We start from the raw sequence: 6,558 nt of genomic DNA on the forward strand, positions 1-6,558 counted from the left end.
ATTCAGAAATTAGCTAAAATGATGCCCCTTCGAATGCGATACCGTGCAAGTTGGCACAACCCCTGTGAGAGTTGTATGAATTAATTAAAGTTTGCATATATATTTTGATGGTTGATTTCACGGGTGCATACGATTTCTCGCTGGCCTGGACAGTGTGACCGCGTGGCAAAAGCCATAATTGAAAATACTTGAATTTCTCGAAAACTGTGGATTTGAATTGCCTGTAATTTATTTAGAAATTAGCTTTAATGATGCCCCTTCGAATGCGATACCGTGCAAGTTGGCACAACCGCTGTGAGAGCTGTCTGAATTAATTAAAGTTTGCATATATATTTTGATGGTTGATGTTACGGGTGCATACGATTTCTCGCTGGCCTGGACAGTGTGACCGCGTGGCAAAAGCCATAATTGAAAATACTTGAATTTCTCGAAAACTGTGGATTTGAATTGCCTGTAATTTATTCAGAAATTAGCTAAAATGATGCCCCTTCTAATGCGATACCGTGCAAGTTGGCACAACCTCTGTGAAAGTTGTATAAAGTTATAGAAAGTTAGCGTCGAATGATTGTCATGGCTAAGCTGTTTACATTGTGGTTCATGTCTTAGTATCTAAAGGTTCAGTTTCTGGATTAAACGGTCTTTTATTAACCTTTTTAGCACCCCCAACTGTAAAGCAGTTGTCTCAAAATCTGTGGGTTTGATTTTGATAAAATTTTCACAGAACACTCCTTAGATTATCCCCTATCTACCCATATACCGTGCATGTTGGCACAACTTCTAGGAGTGGAGCCGTAGGTAATTTCATTTTTGCCCCCTTTTTTATATGGGGAAAATCCGAGGTTGCGTCACTGTTAGGCTATTTTCTCGAAAACTGTGGGTTTGATTTTAATGAAACTTTCAGAAAAGGAGCTTGAATTAACCCCCAATAGCTTGGCTTATCGTGCATATTGGCACAACCTCTGTGAGGGGAGCAGTTAAGAAAATTGTGGGGACACGATTTTTCAAATGCATTTTTGAAACATTAATAGACCTCGGATGTGTCTCAAACCTACCTAGATCGATAGATCTTTTCTTTCTTAACAATCTAGCATTTTAGATTTTCCGATTTGGTCCCCAAAAAGCGAGAAAATTTAAAAATAAAAAGAGCCCCCATGTTCCAAATTCCACCGTTCCACTTTCGTTGCTAACAGGCCGACGCTAATTTGACGGACATTGCTAACAGGCCGACGCTAATTTGAAGGACATAAATATTTATTTGTATTTACGCACTTACGTTTCCGTCACTTACGTTGCTGATAGCGATAACAGCGATAAGTCAGTTGAAAAATATCACGATATAAATATTTATTTTTATACGAAAAGTATCGATTTTGATACATTTCTCCCATCCCTAGCGTCGGCTTTTGAATATAATATAAACGACGCGCCGAAAGTAAATGTTATTTGTACCCCGTGCCCCGTGTATTTTTTTTTCGCGTCTAGTAGTCCTTGTGCCCGTCGAACGGAAGTGTCAAACTCACCAGTGCTAGTCGCCCCAGTTGTGCAGTCAGTAGGAGCACAGGCTTCCACATTTCCACACAGGACAGACGTGTTTTCTGCTCTCGCTGCCCGGCAAACACAAACATTTATTGAATATTTTCTACACTTTTTGTTCGGTCGTGTTTTTTTTATTTTGCTAAAGTCACGTTGTGCCATAGGTATTGTTTTCGGTTGGGTTTTCGGGGAACAGTGCCGTTGTTCGTCGGGGGTCTAGTGACCTTGCGCGACCCGCACCATGGACCTGCGCAGCTGGCGTAAGGTCCTTATCCAGTGGGTAAGTAGTAGAGATCCTGGGATCTTCGCAGGTCTTCCCGATGCCATCCACTTACGCGATTTCCCGACACAGGTCATCGAGTGTCGCTTCACCGAACACAACTTCATCACGCTGGAGCAGTCGGACATCGATGCCTTCTTCTCGATCTACGTGCAAAAGGCCCAGGTGGCGCCGGTGGAGGAGGAGAACGCGCTGCCGACCCAGCCCGGGGAGCACCGCTCGCCTTTGCAGAACTTCCTCCGAGGTGAGTTCGGGTATTTTGCATTTCCAGCCCGAAATAATTTTGCATGTCATGTCTCCTGAAAAACAGGGTTGTCATCCTTCATCTATTTTACTACTATACTATACTATTTTTTCAATACTATACTATACTATAGGGGATACTATTTTTTCAAAGTCATGGTTGCCCAAATGTCATGAGTCTACATTCCAAGACACCTTTGATATAGGAACTTTCATATAGAAAAAACATAGGCACCTACCAGAGTCGATTGTTAAAGAACTGATTATATGAGAATTTCACTTTGTTGTAAACAGAACAAGTGGAAATAATGGTATTCAAGGACTAATGGTCATTGTATATTATTTCAGTACTGTCTGGGTGTATTACCTCATATCTAGATAAGAAAAAAATGTTTTGGATATAGGAACATTCATGGGGAAAAGGAAGGACTTTGTATAGACCCTAACCGACTTGATATTTAACTTATAGAACTGATTATATGAGCAATTTTTTTTAATTTCAATAAAACTAGTTGAAATATAAGTATTGTTCAAGGGCAAATGTTTATTTTATTCCTATTTAGTCAAATATTGAATTGTGATTATAAATACAAGGGAATATAAATTCTTTTTAGATATGTACATATCAAATTCCCCTTTTTAATTTAGTTATTTTCTTATTTTGGGATTTTCAAAGGATTTTCTTTCTTCCATTTTACTTTACTTCACTTTATTGTCAATAAACTAGTTGAAATAGTAGGATTATTCAAGGATTAATGGCCATTTTATACAATTTTAGTGAAACCTTAGATTACTATAGGACATGCAAGGGTATGTACACTTCTCAAGTCCTCTTTTAAGCTAGTTCCCTTGGCGCCTCGAAAAGGTTTTGGGATTTTCCAATGATTTTCCTCCCCTAACTTGTTGCTTAAAACTAGCCAAATAATGAGACCCATTTTTATTCCAACGCAGATCATTATCCAGAGTTCAGTGCCCACATAGATGGCCGTGGACAACTTGTGACCGCGGACTACGTGTACGTCTAAACACTGCTCCTGCATTACTCGTGCGTGAAGCAGCCCAGCGTGTTCATCCACAGCATCTGCAAGAAGCTGCCTGAGCTAGTGCAGACTTGCATCGCAAACTTCTTCGGCCAGACATTGGAGCAACAGCTGACGCGCCAATTTCTCCGCCAGTCTATGAACAATGTGGCTGTGGTTTACCGCCAGGTCGTCCAGATCAGCCCCAGTCGTCCGAGCTGCAGCACCATGAGTCTCGAGCTAACCATTGACACCACACCGGGCACATCCTCGTCCACATCCGCATCGCCTCAGCCGCCGAGCTGATCATCGCGATCGCCAGCGCCTCCAAATGTCCGCCAACGAAATGCTAGCAGCGCACCCGGGAGCTGCACGGTGTTCGCGCCCAGCTGGAGGTGGTGTCCTACGAGAAGACCATGCTCGGGAAGCAGCAAACGAAGAAGGAGGACCTGATCATAGAAATGCTGGACAACACTGATGGGGCCAGAGGCTCGATGCTGTGCGAAGCAAGCCACACTCTCGCTTATCTCCAGCAAGATAGCGTTCTGCTTCTGCAGCTCTTCCCTCAGCTCGGCGTTCTCGTGCTCCTTCTCGCGCAGCTGCTTGTCGACCACAGAGCTGTCCAGATTCTCGGGCGTGGTGTTCGGGGACAGGGAACAGTTGAGCAAATCCGAGGACGCATTTAGAACCTCACGTCGGTTGTGTAACTCCTCGCGCGCTTCCTGTAGACAACGATCCAGCTCCTGCTTGTCGCGCTTCAGAGAGCTAATTGTATCTTCTCTGGAAGATACAATCAGGCTGGATTCCTCCAGGCGCTGTTCCAGCTCCCGGATTCTGTCCACGCACGCGAGTATGTTCCCGGACGTTTTAAGCTATTCAAGAAGAAAAACAAAAAAAATATAAATATATATTTATGGAATTTTGGGTAGGTATTATGTAGGTACTTTCAATTTAGATTTCCTAAACGGCGCCCTTTTTCGCCAATATTAATTTTAGAATTATGTACCTAGTAGCTTAACATGATTAATAACCATTAAATATGAATTCAAAAATATTAATTTAACAAATAAAATTCCCTCTCAATACCCAAAGTGTGTACAGTTCCGACCCAAAGGTGACTAGTTTTTCGCTGATATTCACACAAAATTCAGCGCCTCTAAATGTCCGCTCCGCTCACACCCAGAACCGAGCTGCTGGAGCAGCGCACCCGGGAGCTGCGCGGTGTTCGCGCCCAGCTGGAGGTGGTGTCCTACGAGAAGACCATGCTCGAAGGGCAGCAAGTGGAGGAGGATCTGATTAAAACGCTAAACAAAGGTAAGAATGCCTCATAGATCTTGTGGCTTACATCCCTCTGATAGTAGTTAAATATGATAGTAACATATTTTATCGTTTTTTCCCATTACAGAGAACATGATGGCCAAGAGTCAACTGGCCAAGCTCAAGAACGCCGTCCAGAATGGTGAGAATGCCGACAACGTGCTAAATGAGTTCGATCATGTAGGTAGTAGACCACCAGATGGTCACAGGTACTTGGTGCCATAAACCAATAATAAAACTTTCCTCATTTCAGTTGAAGCGAAGCCTGATGAAGGAAAGCAGCCAAAAGGAGGCCATTATAGCCGAGACTAACGATAAGCTACAGGATTTGCGCGCCGAAAAATCCGAGCTTGTCGAGCAGGTATGCTACCTGTCTGATTTTATGGGGGCATTACACAAAAGAACTAAATCCGGCGAATTTTGTGTGAATATCAGCGAAAAACTAGTCACCTTTGGGTCGGAACTGTACACACTTTTGGTATTGAGAGGGAATTTTATTTGTTAAATTAATATTTTTGAATTCATATTTAATGGTTGTTAATTATTTAATTAAATTAAAGCTACTAGGTACATAATTCTAAAATTAATATTGGCGAAAAAGGGCGCTGTTTAGGAAATATAAATTCAAAGTACCTACATAATACCTACCCAAAATTCCATAAATATATATTTATATTTTTTTGTTTTTCTTCTTGAATAGCTGGAACAGCGCCTGGAGGAATCCAGCCTGAAGCGCGACAAGCAGGAGCTGGATCGTTGTCTACAGGAAGCGCGCGAGGAGTTACACAACCGACGTGAGGTTCTAAATGCGTCCTCGGATTTGCTCAACTGTTCCCTGTCCCCGAACACCACGCCCGAGAATCTGCACAGCTCTGTGGTCGACAAGCAGCTGCGCGAGAAGGAGCACGAGAACGCCGAGCTGAGGAAAGAGCTGCAGAAGCAGAACGCTATCTTGCTGGAGCTAAGCGAGAGTGTGGCTTGCTTCGTCGAGAAGCACAGCATCGAGCCTGACCGTCTGGCCCCATCAGTGTTGTCCAGCATTTCTATGATCAGGTCCTCCTTCTCCGTTTGCTGCTCCTCGAGCATGGTCTTCTCGTAGGACACCACCTCCAGCTGGGCGCGAACACCGTGCAGCTCCCGGGTGCGCTGCTAGCATTTCGTTGGCGGACATTTGGAGGCGCTGGATGACGGATCTGTGGCGTGCTGCTCGGCGGCTGAGGCGATGCGGATGTGGACGAGGATGTGTCCGGTGTGGTGTCAATGGTCAGTTCGGGACTCATGGTGCTGCAGCTCGGACGACTGGGGCTGATCTGGACGCCCTGGCGGTAAATCACAGCCACATTGTTCATAGACTGGCGGAGAAATTGGCGCGTCAGCTGTTGCTCCAACGTCTGGCCGAAGAAGTTTGCGATGCAGGTCTGCACTAGCTCCGGCAGCTTCTTGCAGATGCTGTGGATAAACACGCTGGGCTGCTTCACGCATGAGTAATGCAGGAGCAGTGTGTAGACATACACGTAGTCCGCGGTCACAAGTTGGCCACGGCCATCTATGTGGGCACTGAACTCTGGATAATGATCTCGGAGGAAGTTCTGCAGGGGGGGGCGGTGCTCCCTAGGCTGGGCCGGCAGCGCGTTCTCCTCCTCTACCGGCGCCACCTGGGCCTTTTGCACGTAGATCGAGAAGAAGGCATCGATGTCCGACTGCTCCAGTGTGATGAAGTTGTGTTCGGTGAAGCGACACTCGATGACCTACTGGATAAGGACCTTACGCCAGCTGCGCAGGTCCATGGTGCGGGTCGCGCAAGGTCACTAGACCCCCAAGACGAACAACGGCACTGTTCCCCGAAAACCGAAACGAAAACAATACCGATGGCACAACGTGACTTTAGCAAAATAAAAAAAACCACCGAACAAAAAGTGTAGAAAATATTCACTAAATGTTTGTTTGCCGGGCAGAGAGAGCAGCAAACAGGCCTGTCGTGTGTGGAAATGTGGAAACTTGTGGTCCTTCTGACTGCACAACTGGGGCGACTAGCACTGGTGAGTTTGACACTTCCGTTCGACGGGCACAAGGACTACTAGACGCGAAAAAAAAAACACGGGGAACAAATAACAATTACTTTCGGCGCGTCGTTTATTTTATATTCAAAAAACAGCAACAAACGGA

General features: G+C 45.0%; 1 pseudogene; it reads left to right on the forward strand.

The window, feature by feature from the left end:
• Positions 1-1,343: 1,343 nt before the first annotated feature.
• On the forward strand, positions 1,344-6,308 carry LOC139353619 (neurofilament medium polypeptide-like; annotated as a pseudogene).
• Positions 6,309-6,558: the final 250 nt, after the last annotated feature.

Source organism: Drosophila suzukii, chromosome Y, assembly GCF_043229965.1.
Source record: "Drosophila suzukii chromosome Y, CBGP_Dsuzu_IsoJpt1.0, whole genome shotgun sequence".
Taxonomy (NCBI): domain Eukaryota; kingdom Metazoa; phylum Arthropoda; class Insecta; order Diptera; family Drosophilidae; genus Drosophila; species Drosophila suzukii.